This window comes from Triturus cristatus, chromosome 4_1 (assembly GCF_964204655.1).
Source record: "Triturus cristatus chromosome 4_1, aTriCri1.1, whole genome shotgun sequence".
Lineage (NCBI taxonomy): Eukaryota > Metazoa > Chordata > Amphibia > Caudata > Salamandridae > Triturus > Triturus cristatus.
Genome location: NC_140585.1, coordinates 129,951,255 through 129,968,846, shown reverse-complemented (window position 1 = coordinate 129,968,846; position 17,592 = coordinate 129,951,255).

The following is a 17,592-nucleotide window of genomic DNA, read 5'->3' as shown; positions in this document are numbered from 1 at the left end:
TGCCACCTTAAATAATGAAAATCAGGACACAACTGCAAATAACAGGAGATCAAATCATACAGAGAAGCTAGTGTCTGTGAACAGTGGAGCACAGCCAGACTATGAAGGCATGCCACCCCTTGCTCACAGTGAACGAAACAGTATTGGTGCACCCAAAGCCAAATTACAGACGCCAATGCTGAAGGTGTACCCACACTCATAGACCTGTGAGTACTTTAGAAAATCCAAAGAAATACTTTCTGATTCATTGGGAATCACAAAACTTCACACAATTGACAATTTTGGAATCTGTGAATGGTCCACTTGGGGAACTGAACACACATGTGCATGAATATCAGAAGTCACACAAGGAGGTGCACACAAGACTACATTTACACAGTCATTGTATGAGCTGCCAGCCTAATGCCAAGAAGGCATTGTTAAGAATAAATGTGGTATCAGGAAGTACATATACATGGCACCACGCTGGTCCGGATGACTGGACACCGGTAAGTTGGCATTAGCAACAACCAAGGACTGACCCTAATGCAAACACACTGTGGGAACATGGACATGTATAATTCGTGAACAAATTTTGGACAGAACTGTGCCTTTGTGTGAAATGTGCCAGCGTGTTCCCCCAAAGTGTAAAGGTGGTTTCTTGTGCACTTCCTTGGGAGACATCTGTCATGCAGGCACATTATTGCCCTTCACAATAATCAAAGTGAAGCATCAAAACTAGGACATGTTGACAAGTGTAGTGAGTGCCAAGGTACAAGACTTCTTGAATGACAACTTACAACATGCCACCTGTCACATGGCCATCTGTACCATGATGACACAGTTGCCAACACATCTGACCCACTACCTGTCATGTGGATTGGCACACATGTCCAGACACAGGACAGTGCATTAGCCAATGGCCCTGAAATAGTGTTGGAATAAGGAGCACCTGCACTGAGGAGACACCCTGATAGAAACGAAGAAAGTCCACACATATGTCAGCATACACAGACCAAACCACATAGCATCGGGAGCACACACCGGTGCCAATAATGGATGAGCTCGAAACATGTATTGTAACTTTTGACACATGCTGCAAAGCACAAACATGACACCCTGCACAACATGTCTGGGTCACTGCACGTTGAGTGTCAGTCCAGACAATAAGCACACACAGGTCAGACCTGGCAAGGAGACATAAGGATTTGACATGTATGCCTTTCCTGCACAAACCCCCCATACATGAGACAATGTGATTGAGACAGAGTAAGTAGTTACACCTCTCAATCTGTGTTTACTATAAGGGGAATCAAGAACTCCTAAATGTACTCAACATCACCTTGTGAGGCAGACCACACATATATCTGTGACAAACAACCATCAACTGATAGTTGTACATAGACACACAGGCACTGCCCAGTGTGAGTATGCACAAGCCTAATGGGGCCACCCTGTACAGTGAACACATGTAGCACACTTTACGTTAAATCAAATTAGGGCAGGGAACAATGCCACAGAGGCCAAACTATGCTGAACACACAGAGACTGGCCACAGTGTGTGATGCCACACATGATTCCTAGGATAAGGTGTCTCATGGGACAGTAGTGGGCACACTGCTCCATGGTCCTGGGATGATCTGACTGTAAATGGAGCAACCGTCCCGGCCCCATGCATATCTCCCACTCATGCACATCATGTTTGAGGCCACTACATTGGTCATGCATGCTGCAAGGGTGTGTATTTAAAACCTCACACTCCTATGTGGAGCCTCAGGACAGTGCCAACAATTATGGACACCCAAATGAGGACAGGGCACAGGCAAGGTACCAACACATGTCACAGACCACCCCCACACATGATGCAGAAAGCATTGTGCACCGTGATGAACTTGCAGCCTAGATGACCATGTGCAATAGTGATTACACACAGACCAGGGAACACATGTCAAGGAGGGGAAGGGAGGAAACACAGCAGTGGTTCACTAGGGGGAACAGGAGATGCACTGCACATATGAACACTGGCAGTGTATCCATGAAACTGAGCACTTCCAAAAGCTTGTGACACACAACAGACACACATGTACCTACCCCCTTGCTGCTGCTGCTTCTCCTGTAACCGCCTATCCATGTCAGGGAAGACCACCACCAGGACACGCTTCATTTGGTGGGTCAGGCGCCGGCGCCCGCCGTGTTTTCGTGCTGGTGAGTCCCCCAGCAGGACCCGGGCAATCCTCCTGGTCCAGCACCGGATGTCCTGCCAGCGATTCCTCACCTGGGCCAGGCGCCGACTGCGACTCTCCACGGAGATCACGGCCCAGACAGCCCGCTTCCATATCTTCCCCTTCTCGTAGGCGGTTACCTGTGAGGATGACAAAGTGAGAATAGATCACTACACCTGCTCCATGTCACAGAGACACACATTAGAACATCTTTGATTTGTTTAACAGGGCATAGCATGCTGCAAACTAATAGCACCTTCGTCATAGGGAAATTCGCCTCAGTGTAAGCCCCAATGCACTACATGGCATTGAAAGTACACAGGTGGCATGATGGGTGCAACACACTCTGTGATCATGGCACACACTGTACATCAAAAGCAACACAAGGCTGATGGACAGCACCTCTAAGCAGTCACATGCCCCAGGCCACTGACCCAACCTCAGCAGAGTACACAGACACACACAGGCACAGATAAATCACCTGCCAGTGGCAACAGCGGATACAAACATCACTCTGCACATGTGCCACTTGCCTGGGGGGTGTCACAGGCGTGGGGCTAGCCCAGCTAGTCAGACACACAGCACGGCTTACTTCTTACATCAGATGGGTTGAGCAGTTGCCTCCTCCATGCAGCTGTGGTGCAACACTCCACATACACACTCACCCACATGACAAGGAACATTCACACACATCAATGTCCAGGTGGCGTACACATCATTTGGTCACTCTCACCACAGCTCCACGCAACTCACACACATCTGTGGGTACAGTCACCTGTCACACCGGGGGGAACACTGAATCACCTCAGGACTATAGAACAAGAATGGCCAAGAGCATCAGCCATGCTGAATGTGCCATGCACCATGCAGTGAATGTCACAGTAAGCACAATGCAAGTGAGGAGTGCACACATGAACCACATCATGCTCTGCATGACAGACATAAGCCATTCCCCCCCCCGGGACCCACTCTAAACAACATTGCATGTCTGTCACACCTGAACACAATGCCAGAAGTGCCAGTCACAAAAAGAAGGGGCACAGTCAGAGGGAACGGAGTCAGCACTCACCTGCTGCCCTGGTCTACCATACAGGCTGGGGAACTGTGGGAGGATGACGTCCAGCAACGCCTCATTCTCCTCCTGGGTGAAAGGCTGGGCCCTCTCCACAGTCCTTGACATGGTGCCAGGGGAAGCCAAACAGCAGCAGTGGTGTCGATGAAAGCTTGTGCAGGCAAGTGCCCTCTCATGGGTCCTGGCTGACTTATATCTGCCTTGCTGGGCTATTTCCTTTACAGGAGTACCTAGTGATTGGTCAGACTCATTAGCATCCTACGTTTCCTCCAATCCCTTTGAACATACACCAGTGACAGCATTAGCATTTTTTCAAATTTGATGCATCATGTCAAGCCAACAACCACTTTGCAACAATGTATCAGCTGGCCAACTGCTTTTTCCAGGCCACATCATGGAAATTTTTGATATTGAAACTGGGTATCCATGACAACCAGCATGCATTTAGGCCCTAATACTTGTCCCTCTAGCGATACGGCCCGTACACGCGTGTGTAGGGGTCCTATCCCTATGGGATTGTTGCCGTAGGCGTACGCCATAGAGATACGGCCTGTACACGCGTGTGTAGGGGTCGTATCCCTATGGGAGTGTTGCCGTAGGCGTACGCCATAGAGATACGGCCCGTACACGCGTGTATAGGGGTCGTATCCCTATGGATGTGTTGCAGTAGGCGTACACCATAGTGATACGGCCCGTACACGCGTGTGTACGGGCCGTATCTCTATGGCGTACGCCTACGGCAACACTCCCATAGCATATGTGTATTAGCTGTTGAACATGTGCTCAGTTCATTGACATTGGTGTAGTAATGTACTCAATCTTCGTTATTCCTTCCAAATTTCTGCAAGGCACCACCTCTCCCCCGACCAATGCCAGACTTGGGTGCCATGAGGGAACATGACTGCATACGCCGCTACAGATTCCCCCAACAGTTAATTGAGGACCTGACAAACAGGCTGGCACCACACCTCCAATTGCGACACAGTTATCCGACTGCGCTGACCCCCAAGATGAAGGTGATGTCAGCCCTACATTTCTTTGCCACAGGTACGTTTCAATTCACCATAGCTGATGTGGGTGGCATGTCCCAGACCATGTTCAGCCGTGTCCTGCATGATGTTTTAGAAGCCATGTTGGAGCACCTGGATGAATTCATCCATTTTCCAACTCGTGAGCAGTTGACAGGTATCAAGGGTGAGTTCTATGCCCTGGGAGGGATGCCCCATGTAATTGGGTCCATTGATGGGACACATGTGGTTTTGGTACCACCACAGGCACAGGAGGTAGCCTATCGAAACCGTAAACATTATCACTCCATTAATGCCCTTGTGGTGTGTCTTGCTAACATGCTGATTTCCCAGGTCAGTACACGATGCCTACATCATGAGGCGTAGCAGGGTGCCAGAAATGATGCTGCAGCTGCACAACGAACGAGCATGTCTTGTTGGTGGGTAGACTCTGTTTGTCCAATATTTAGTGGTGTCTTTGTATGTGACGGCATCTCCTGACCCACTTCTTTACATGATGTTTCCATGTAGGGGACTCTGGCTATCCCAACATGCCATGGCTGGTGACGCCTCTCCGCAACCCCAGAACAGCTGCAGATCACCGTTACAACAAGGCCCATGGGCAGACCAGGCGAGTGATTGAGAGGACGTTTGGCCTCCTGAAGAGCCGATTCCGGTGCCTCCACAAGACAGGCGGGTCCCTCCCATATGCACCGGTGAAGGTCTGCAAAATCTTCCTCGTGTGCTGCATGCTGCACAACATGGCAGTGGAGAAAGCTGTGCCACTCATCCTGGATCCCGATGAGCAGGAACATCCACCCGTGGAGGATGACGGCCTTGGTCACGAGGCAAGTGAGGAGGAGGAGGGGGAGGAGGAGGAGGACATCCGGAGTCAGCTCATACGCAACTTCTTCTCATAATGGTGAGTCCCTGGGTCTGAGTGTGAACGCTTGGAGCCTTGTGTGGCATGTGTTGCAATGTGTGTGTCCAGCTGACTGTATGCTAAGTGACTTTGAGGTGTGTTCTGATGTGTCACTCGAGTGATAATGTCATTCCACACATTTCAGCTGACACACTCATTTGACAACTAGCATGGTGTCAGCCTTAGTCATGTAGAGTACATGACCATGCATGCGGATGACTATGTTTTTCCTGACTTCTTGTGTGTCTCTCATCCCCAGGTAGTTGTGCATGCTGTCTGCTCGTGGCATCGTTGTGCTCCTGCGATTCCTCATGAGTATTGCAACGTGTGCGGAATCAGCGTTACATGCACGAACATGGTGAAAAGTCGCCTTTGGGTAAGGATTGCAGCAAGGCATTTTGGGTGTGGTAGTTGTTTGGAATGTGTGGGCACTGCTCCTGTGCAGGTTTTGTTACTATGCATACATGTCGACTCACCATGGGGCACATGGTATGTAGCAGGACTCACATGAATTGATAGTCACACTTCGTGACAGTCATCTGATATGGGATTGTGGATTTTGATGAAGGCATCAATGTGTGTACAACTTCCCTTGGAAACATACGGGTGGACATATTGCGGGACATCCCCATAAGAGGCTTAATGGGGAATTGCAGCCTCTCTGTGTGCAGCAGGGGATGTTTGGCTCACCCCCTTCACTTGTGTGCCAGTCCAATGGATTTACAGCATCTGTGGTGCAAAGGGGGTGTCCAGTGTAGGTCCCACATGTTAATCCAATAGACCTGTGAGTCTGTTAATATTGATGCATTTCCATAGGTGTGAGCCAGAGTAATAAAGGTGTTCCTCAGCCTCCAAGGTGCCTCATCTCTGTCAATGCAGGTCTCTTGCCACTATGCATGCGGCATCTCTGGCATGGTTGTCAAGGATTGTGCATATGAGTCTATGTGTAGATTAGCAACCTGCATGCTGTTCTTCATGTATTTGATTCTCTATTGTGCATGAAGTCCATGTCTGTGTATGTGTTTTGGCATGTTGGTCCCCACAACGGGCCGTCAACACCTTCTGGGGTGTGTTTCCTGTGCGCAGCTCGGCCTTCAGTTTCATGATCCGGTGTCAGTCATCTTTGGTGATTGTGCATCCTTTGTCTCTGGGTGCGCCATTGAAAACCGGTAACTCCTTCCTTGACATACACCTGTTGCAGTAGTCCTTTCTGACATCCTAGTCTTTGTGTGGAAATAGTGGCATAGTTCCCAGGACATGCCGCCTGCTGTTGCAGCCACTGCAGCAAGGGCACATGTAGTTTCCAGATTTGGCAACACACACACATCAAAGATGCTCCTCCCTTCCTCCCTCAACCCATTCATTTGGCTGTCATCAGCTTGTCTGTGCCACAGTTGCGGCCACGCGGTGCTAAAGGCTGGACCGTCTGCACATGCAATGTACACATTGCACGACCCTCAAGTCCTTGTATGACCCACATCACACTACAGTCTGATGTTGCAGCCACCCTCCAAGCAAGGTCCATCCACACATCTCCCACCTGCTCTGAGGCATACACTAAGCGCACACACAACACCTGTGCATGATGAGTGTGCAACTCCGACTGCCTACACAGCGCTGCCACGCCTTCCAGGCCCTGTCACACCCACCAGGTCATGTCCCTCCTACTCCCCACCGGCTCTGTACCCCGGCAAGGCCATGGGAGTGGGACTCAAGGATTCTGCATGTAGTATGCTGCCGTCGTGAGGCACATGGCACAGGTATCATCTCTCAGCGTGTCAATCTACAATGTGTCCAGGACCCCCCTCCCCACCATCACATGCGCACACAACCTCATCATCAACTCGTATGCCATTGACAGCCAGGTACTCCTCACCCTCACCAAGGACGCAGACATTTCCAGTTCCAATATTCAAAATTGCATGAGATCCATTGATGAATGGCAGAACAGCAGCCACCTGAGGCTGGACTTGTACAGGACTGAGGTCAACATCTGAGGATTGTCCCCTTACAGCTGGGTCAACTGCTTGTGTCCCACCTGCAGAAGCCCCGCACAAGCACCCTGTGTCCACGCACACAAGAAGGTGTGTATCTGTACCTCAGACTGCAACACCCTCTGCATTATGCACATGATCCCCAGATAGATCCACTCCAAGGAAAGACGGACCATCCCCCAGGTCCACGACAACATCGGTGTCAAATACTGCCCTGCCCTCTACGGAGCAGCCACATCCAAACTCCCGGGACACTTGTCCACATCCAGGCTGCATCTGCACACCTCAGCTGCAACATCCCACGCCCCAGCCACATCATCGTCCAGCAGAGATAGCTGCAATGGATCACTGTGTGCTGCAGGATGACCTTCAGACTCCCCACCCACACTCAGGAGGCAGGCCACAACCCCGACCCAAAACCAACCTTGTACCACTGTCTTCCGAGACCCCGTAGTGCCATCTCTGTGCATCCAACCTTGACCTGTCCACCATTCTTCAGATCCACCGTACTCCAGCATGCAGGACATAGTTCTCCCACCTGGGAACACATACCTGGGACTCCCTCCCCGGGAACCTCCAAATGAGGCATGACCTCTACGCCTTAATGTTACTCTTCCAAATAGGTCTGTCCGCACAGTATTGCAAGTACCCCCTCAGCAGCTTGAGGCCATCACAGGTGAGTATTGTGCTCCATGTCTGCATTGAATGATACATTGTGACCCATGTGTGTCCTGTACCAGACTCAGATCCCAGGGTATGGATGGGTGGAGTTAGTTCAACACTCAGGCATAGTTTGACATTTACACATACATATGTTGTGGACTAATGCCAAATGACAGCAACATCTCATGACAAAAAAAGATATTTTATTTTTGGTGGGGTAAGTCTTTTGGTAGATGTACTAAGGTGCTCTACCGGGTGCATAGAATCCAAAGTTCACAGGGGGAGATGGCATCCTTGTCAGTTGGAGTCATCTGAGTCCAGACCACAGTGTTGGTCATCATTGGTCAGACTGTGACCAGCAAGTCCATGTGGCAGAGAATGTCATTGGGTGAGGTGCTGCTGTTGCGCCAGAGGGCCAGGTGCCAGGCCAGGTGACCTGGGAAATGTGGATGGTCCGCTGACTCTCACGGTCTTTTCCGTGGATGACCCACCTTCCTGGGGGGACCCTCAGATGCAGGCCTTGATGATGACTGTGATGCTCCGTCGGACGAATCCTCCTCCTCCTCCCTCCCTGTGGCTGGTGGTAGTCTTCGCCTGGTGTCACAGGGAGGGTTGCCCATGTTGTCGGCGATCCGACGGAGGGAACGACTCATGTCCGTTTGCACCGCCAGGAGCTCAGCCAGTCTTGCCTCCATCCGTCCTTGGTGTTGTTGTTGACTAGCATGTTGCTCGGCCTGCAGGTTCTTCATCTCGTTGAGGGTCCCCTTCATCTCTGTGAGGCTCGACACTACCTGGCTGATGCCCCTGGTGTCACGCCGGTATGTGTCCAGGATGTGGCGTATGTGTGACATACTGGTTCCCTCAGCTGGCTGGTCAGGTTCACGCCTCCGCCTGCCTCCACTCCCACCACCCCTGCCCACACGAGCCTGGCCTGCCGTTGTGCGCACATCGGGTCTACGGGAGCCCTGAGGGATGGCATTAGCGGGGTCGTCTGCCTCCTCCTGGGTGCCCAGAGAACCTTGTCCCTCCTGGTCAGACTGGCTGTGTTGTTCAGTGCGAGCAGGGCTCCTGTGTGTATCCTAGGATGTGGCAGGAATGGGGGTGGTGGTTGGCACCGTTGTACCTGACGCAGGTGCTGCAGGGGCTTGGGCGCCAGAGGGGCCAGGTTGGTCGGGGTCATCCACGGAGTGGTGAGAGTCGTCGCTGCTGGTGGGATCATCTTCACGCTGAGCCTGGGACTGTGATTGTTCCCCCCCATTGTTGGGGGGAGGTCGATGACGTTGCCCTGTGTGTGAGAGAGAGACAATGTTAATGTTGTTTCATGCCACATCCATGTTTCATACATATTCAAGTTGTCACACTTCCTCCAGGTAGATGGATGTGCCTAGCATTCCTCTCAATGTCCACTTGGGGATGGGTATGTTGCGGGGGACAGATTGGTATGTTCTCCTGAGTGTTTGACCAGTAGAATTTTGGCTCGGATGCTTATTTGGCTATGGATTGGTCTTGTTGTGTCACATGTCCATTGTGAGAGTGGGTAAATCCGTTGCCTGCCCAGGGGGTGTGTGCTTGTGTGAGGGGGGGGGGGGGGTGTGACCGGGCCTGCTGTTGTGTGTAGTGTGATTTGTCATTGGGTCTCCCAGGTGATGTGTCTGTCCCCTCATGGTGCATGCTGGCATGACAGTGTGTGAGAGTTCCTGTGCTAGATATCTGAGCTTGTGGAGTTGTTGTTTGAGGGTACAGTGGTCACAGGAGGGCCTTGTGCTGCCTACAGCAGGGCCAAGTGTCAGCTACCTTGTCAGTACTTTGCCAGTCCCTGTGCATTGGGCATGGTGCATGGGTATGTACCTAGGCCATATGGGCTGTGGGCATTGGTGTCTGCTTCTGAGTTGCACAATGTGTTGTGTGAGCCCCACCCTCCCAGCATCCCGGACATCCAGTCTTAGGTTTGTGGTTGGTGTGGCCTGGGACATGGCATTGCCTTTATTTGTGAATGGGGCATGGAGACGTTAGTGTCATGAGCGTGGTTTTTGAGTGTGGTTGTGTGCGGTGAGGGCTTGGGGGATGTTGCGTGTATTTGGTGTATTTGTGGTGTGGATGCCATTCACCCCATGTTACGTGAGTTGTTTGTGTACTCACCAGGCTCTGCGACTCTTTCGACTCCGTGTACTCCCACCGGCGGTAGCGTGGCCATCACCTTCTCCTCCCAGGGATGGTAATGTATGGGTCTGCGGGGCAGCCCACCTCCAGTGATGTTACTCTGGGCATATTCCTCATTCATTTTCCTCTTGACTGCCCTGCGCAGATCGTACCACCTGGATTGGCATTCATGCCTGGTCCTTCGGATGGGCGCAACAGCATTCACCTTATCGACGATCCTCTGCCACAGGCTTGTTTTTTGGGCTATGCTGGTCTGTCTGACCAATGTTCCAAACAGCTGTGGTTCGACTCTGATAACTTCGTTGACAAGGATGTCCAGCTCCGCCCTTGTGAACTTTGGATTCTTGCCTGTGGGCATGGTGTGGGGTGTGGGTGTGGATGGTTGTGGGTGTGTGGGTGTGAATGTGACGGTGTGTGTGTGAATGTGAAGAGGGGGTGTTTGTGAAGGAGGTTGTGTGAAGGTGTGTAAGTTAAGGTGTAGTTAAGGTGCAGTTGTTTGTCTGTGGGGTCTGGCAGCAGTGGGTCTGTTGCAAAGGCTCATGGGTTGTGTGTGTGGGCCCTTTTTATTGGTCCTTTTGTGGGTGTCGCTGGGTTTGAATTTGTGGTGGGTGTGTTATAAGAGGTGGTTGTGATTTGGGGCCTCTGTTTGCCTATTTGGATGTGCCAGGTCAGTCATTGAGATGTATTTTGTCATGTAGACGTGTTTTGTGGTGTTGTTCGAGTCGAATTGACCCTCCTTGTGCTGTTTTACAGTGTCCTGGTTCTGTACGAGTATTTTTCGCGTAGGTAAGGTCCGTACATACGCGATGCTGGGTGAGGGTGCTGGGGTACGGTGTTGGGGTACGGTGCGTACAGGTGCGGGGCTGTGCTATGGTGTTGGGGTATGGTGTGTACAGGTGCGGGGCTGGGCTACGATGTTGGGGTACGGTGCGTACAGGTGCGGGGCTGGGCTACGGTGTTGGGGTACGGTGCGTACAGGTGTGGGGCTGGGCTACGGTGTTGGTGTACGGTGCGTACAGGTGCGGGGCTGTGCTACGGTGTTGGGGTACGGTGCGTAGAGGTGCTGTGCTGTGCTACGGTGTTGGGGTACGGTGCGTACAGGTGCGGGGCTGGGCTACGGTGTTGGGGTACGGTGCGTACAGGTGCAGGGCTGTGCTACGGTGTTGGGGTATGGTGCGTACAGGTGCGGGGCTGGTCTACGGTGTTGGGATATGGTGCGTACAGGTGCGGGGTCAGGGGGGCTGTACGACTCGTATCCGGGCACAAGTTTACCCGTGTACATGTGTGCTACAGCATTCGCTCCGTACGGGGCCTTTTACATGCAGTTGTGTATTCGGACAGGCGGTACGGATCGTACTTGCGCGGTCGGAGTTATGTTTTACGATTTGCACGTAAAAATGTCCGGCTCCCTATTGTACACTTTTCCCGACGCTATTCGGACGTAAAAATTTCCGCCTCCCTCTCGTACCCTTTTCCCGACGCTATTCGTACGTATTTTTCACGTACGAATCGTACTTCGCTGTTTGTAAGGTACTTGTACGATTCGTACGTGAAAATATACGGATACGAGTCGTACGCAATTTTTATTTACAGGATCGGAAGCGGCCCCTATATGTTTTTGCTGTCACCAATCTTCTTGGGTCATTGTTTGCATAACAAAGTGTCACCAAATTATTAATGTCTACAGTGTTCTTTCAATGCCCTTCAGATTTGGTATTAAATTCTGCATCAACGTGTTTCAGTGGATACCCCAATTTTAGGCCACCTTCTTCAGGATAATTACATTTTCTCCCACACTTTATGATAAGAACAAATACGCCTAAATAGAGAACATATAAAACAATATGGGGCAGATTTACAAGCCCTTATGCCACTTTTGCGTCACTTTTCCCATGTTAAAAGTGACGCAAAAGTGGCGCAAGGAGCTTGTAAATCTGCCCCTATAAGTCTAATTCACTTTTACATGCGAGTTTACATTATTAATTTTTCTAAAAAAACACCAATATAAAGAAAGCATAAAATATCTGACATTTTTATCACATTTGTTCCTATCTAGGAGGGTAGGAGCCTAGCACTGCTTTACATATGTGTGAGATGTCACCATGGTGGTACCAGGTAATAAACAATGCACAGGAGCTTTTAAACAGGGAGAGGAGCTAGGTGACTAAGGAAAGCCAGAGTCTGGCAACCTGCAGCATGATGGATATTCAGTCCAACCGCCATGAAGCCTTATGCTTAACAGAATGTTCTCACCCCCCGGCATCAACCATAATCCTGCCGACATCCGGACCAGGTCATGTGAAGTCTGGTTTTATATCTGCCCCCTTTCAACACACTATATTTGATCTGTAAATACCACAGGCTCTTCCAGTCACAGCTCCCGTTGGTTTCAAGCAACACACCAAGTAATAGGAAGACCTTTTAAGAGAGTGCTTTTGTGTGTCTGACTTATCTGGTCACAACATTCAATCACAAATTAATAAAACCAGTATAGAGAACGTAGCTCCCCACACCGCATTGTAAGAGATGAGTGCTACTCAAGTGTGAACACATTTCATCCTTTTATATATGTCCTATTAGTATACCACGACTATCGCTGAAAAGCATCAGAGCTCTGTACGTGGTCCAAGGCAAAGACAGACAACTTGTGACTGGAGAGGGAGCTAGTTTCTAACAGTGAAAGAGGACTTCTAGTGTGTCATGATGTGATATTCTTTAGAGTGGTGCATTTTCAGATTTTTTCAATCACAATTTGCAGCTCTGACAATTTCATATATGTCTGATTTATTATTCCTATAAAAGCACCCTCTGCCATGAGAAGGCCATGCTAGACCAGCGTATGGACAAAACAAATGCTGGCAAATCGAGAACAAAGGGATTTTGACATGGTCTAGGAACACTATCAACATATCCTGTGTCAAACCTCACATGTTTAACTGATGGAGGGTAAGGAACGATATGAAGGGATAAACTGAGAAAAAAGTAACCTGCAGAATTGCCGTAAATTGAAAACAAACGAAGAACTACATAACCACAGCATTGTGACTTGGAAGCCTATTATTTCTCAATATAGCCCTTGTTTGTGATAGTGAAACAGTACTCACATCATCATCCGCATTGGAACAGATGGGAGCCTGGGGTGTCTGGTCACAGAAGCTCATTTACATACAAAGGGAGCGGAGGGGTGACAGCTGTTCACAAAGCACAACACATCTTGTTTATGTAAAATGCTTGTACAGACAGGGAAAGTGATTCAGATAACAGTGCGAGAGTTGTATGACAGGAGTGGGCAGTCTTAGTTGTTGAGACCTGAATGTCTGCAGGGTAGCATCTTTAGCTCTTTCAACTGTTTGAGAGAGGGTGGGAGTCTCAACTTCTGGGGGCAAACCTACCAACAGGTCCCCTCATGGTTTTAACTTTTTGCATCTCTATATGGTGCAGATTCCACCTATGATAGTAAGCTTTTCAGCTAGGTGGTCTGCTTCCTGGAATCAGCCTGCTTTGCATTCTCATACTTCGGTCAGAAAAGGTAAATGTGTCTTCCACTAAAATGTCTTTAGCTAACTCTTGGTAATGTGGCTTGAGCAGTAAGGCCACGCTCAAAGGCAAAGCAAAACAGTGGAAGCCACAAATTTCAATACAGTGCAGTAAAAAGAGACCAAAATTCAAATCAAGTTTAGATAAACAAGACTGTTTAATAATGAGCAAAACTAAAGGCAGGTCTGTGATTTAAGGATTAATAATTAGCAAAAATAACTCTCCAAAGACACCGCTCCCCTCCGCCGCCCAAGGCTTGGGCAGCGCGGACGAGGTTGGAGGAAATGCCGGATGATATCCGGATGCCAACAGAGTAGCCTACTAACATATGGCGACTGCCCATTAAAATGGTGGAGACAGGAGGGGTGCGATTGCCCTCCCCTGGCGGATAAGTGACAGTGAGGAGACTAAAATGAGGCCTGTATGGAAAGGGAGGCGGTGACCATGATTGCTGAGAAGACGTTATCTGCCCAATCAAGACTGTATGCAAGCAAAGGAGTGCAATAAACCACTGACCACAGGGGCTGGAAGATCAGGCGGTCAGGAGATGAAGGAGCCTTGGTTTGAGACTTAGTGCAGAAAGTAAGCAAAGCGATGGCACAACAACTGATAGGGCCAGATTCTCGTCTATCCAATTATCTACAAGAACCCTTTCAGGTCGCCAGGATCTTTTTACTTGCCAAATAGCGTAGAGGGAATAAACACAATCATTAAGAGATAACTACCACAGGTTGACATCATTAAAGAACTAAGGACTTCAACTCTAAAATTTCTGAGATTTTATTATGAGCAAAAACATCTGAACATAAAGGCACCTTAGTACAAGGCACAAAAGATAAATGGGCACTAACACAAAAGCTAGCCTACGAAGAATTTGCATTCGACTAAAAATTAAAAGAATTACAGATTCTAAAAGCATCAAATAGAAAATCGAAATACTGATGTCAATACTGGGAATCATCAGTCAAAGCCTTCCTGTCCCTACTCTATTCTAAAGTGGCATCCCTACTTAGCATTCCCTCCCATGCAAGAGAATCCCTGGAAAAGGTGTCAGAAGTGAAACTCCCTAAGAAGTCTTCACTTAGTGAGAGCTCAATCTTCGATGCTTCTTCTAGCTTCCCACCTAAGCCTCGTCTGCTCCACCCACGGGGCACTGTCCCTAATACAAAACCCCAATAATTCAGAACACGCCCTTTGACACCGGTAAATTTCCATCCGAAGCTGTCCATCTTCCATCGTCTGTTAGCTTGTCCTTGGGTCCCAGGCACCTTCCATACTAAGAGTTACAGTTGCACATTCCAATGCACTCCCCTGTTGGCTTCACACCGTATCTCAACTCCTAAAACAAAGTCTTATTCTCACTAACGAGCTAAATGTCCTTGCACTTGCAACAGAAACATGGGAACGAAAAAGAAAAACTCTTCGCATCTTGAAGTTTTACACTCCGCTGCAACTCAAACCTTAACCAAGAAAACCCTGCAGGCCTACAACATGGCTAAAATAAGAAATAAACAGGCCTTCTCTTCTACATATGCGGTTAGGCCTTACAAAATTAACCACACTATGAACTCACATTCTAGGCATTAATTCGACATTACCATCATGTGAATAAGCAACCTACCATTTTAATTCTAACATGACACACATGTTCTCTATTACAATATTCTGTGAAAACTAATCAGCTACGTTGTAATGAATACATTCATGATAACTTGCAACGTTAAACTTCCCAAAACGTTATTACATTCTAACACTTCTATGTTACATGATTATAGCAAATACATTTCTATGACGCTTCTAAATATACATTGATTATATGCGGGTGCCAACTAACAGTGAATATGGTGCACCCCTACAAATCTCAGAATCACATGGCGCTCTATCAGTTCCCCCCTTTGATGACAAATTGTCATCACACCATCATAACTTCATTCCCCTTGGAGAAAGAACCGACCTAAACAGTGGTAGTAGCCATTCTACTCTGTCAGAACCCCTCCATCCTCTTAAGGTTCTGATATCAGAGCCACCCTAGATCAAGGAGGAAAAGCGGCATTGATTATGTTGGACTTATCAGCAGCATTTGACACGGTCCATCATGGGTTGCTGATGGACCGACTAGAGGAAATTGTAGTCCGAGGCATGGCCTGGCACATGATTAACTCCTTTTTGAAGGATAGAGTACAAACGGTTACCCTAGGAGATTTTACTGCCAAACCCTTCTCCTTCCCCTGTGGGGTCCCGCAGGGTTCCTCCATTAGTCTAACATTATTTAACGTTTATGTCAAACAGCTAGCACCTTTGGTAGAATCCACTCTAGGTTCCATGATTGTATGACAGAGGTTGGCAAGTGGATGGCTCAGAACTGCCTCAAGCTGAACTCCAGCAAGACAGAGGTGGTTCTCTTTGGGAATGATCCTAATTTTTGGACTCCAGAATGGTGGCCAGATTCTTTGGGACCACTTCCGCCACCCAGCAGGAAAGTTAAAAACCTAGGGATAATGCTAGACTGTCAGCTTTCTTACAGAGATCAAGTCAATGCAGTGGTGTCCGCCACCTCATTTACTTTAAAGTCCTGTAAAAAAATTCTCCCCCTACTTCCCAAAGAGAGTGTAAAAACAGTGGTATCAGCTCTTGCCCTCTCAAAACTGGACTATTGCAACAGCCTATACCTAAATATTCGGGAAGGGCTGTTGAATAAAATCCAGTTACTTCAAAATGCAGCAGCTCGTCTCATCTCTGGGATCCCAAAGTACGCATCTATCTCACCCGAAATCAAAAAATTACACTGGCTTCCAGTAAAAAAACGTATTTTATCTAAAGCCATGTGCATAGTGCATAGGTCACTCCATGGTGAGGGACCCTCATACTTGACCAAGCACATCTGCTGGTACACACCCAGAAGAGCACTACGCTCTGCCGAGGCTAAACTGGCAACAACTGCACTAGCGAAAAAAACAAACTGGGGTGGCCGGAGCTTCTTGGTCGGAGCCACTAAGGCTTGGAATACCTTACCACGGTAACTTAGAGGCACTTCTAACCATCTCAGCTTTAGAAGGGCACTTAAAACTTGGCTATTTGCGTACTAGTAGTCATATTTGACAACTCACTCAGCTGAAGGAGGACTTTTCCCTAGCGCCAGGACACCTACGGGTAACAGATGCGCTTTATAAACTTATAATATAACATAACATATTGACTGTCCTGCAATCTCGCCATTCGTCTCTCATTCGCCCTGAGAGCTCTCTCAACCTTATTTCCCCTGTACCACTTATGGTTGTATGACATAATTTCGACAGACAGAAAATCGACCTACAAATATATCGCAACAAAAATATCGATGTCAAGAATATCGACATCCTATCTACAACATGGTAAGTACAAAAATATCGAAAATTTAATATCGATGTCAAAAATATCGTTATTAAAAATATCGTTTTTTTTTACTTTAAAAATATATGTAAAATAAACCAAATTATACTTAGAAATTAAATAAACATATTGTATAATATTTAAAATTTATAATTAATATATATAATTTAATAAAACTTTAATTAAACATATACATATAATATATAATATATATACTTAATTAATAATTAATTTTACTAATAATTTCTGTAACGTATAAATTATTAAATGTTTTTAAAAATTACCAATACATCTATACACATAAAATAATAACATTAATAAATATTTAATAATTACATATAGCAAATAATAATCAATATTTTTAATGTGAATAATTTTTATTATTAATGATATATTACAATAGCAAAAATAATACAAAACATATGAAATATCAGACACAAGAAAACTACTAGTCCAACTCCAACAAAAACAACAGAAAGTAAAATGTTGGATACCGTAGGGGTAAAAATTACTATTCCAACTCCAGAGAGTGCAATAGTAGGGAAAGCGTTGGATAGCGTAAAGGTAAAAATTACTATTCCAACTCCAGAGAGTGCAACAGTAGGAAAAGCGCTGGATAGCGTAGGGGTAAAAATTACTATTCCAACTCCAGAGAGTGCAACAGTAG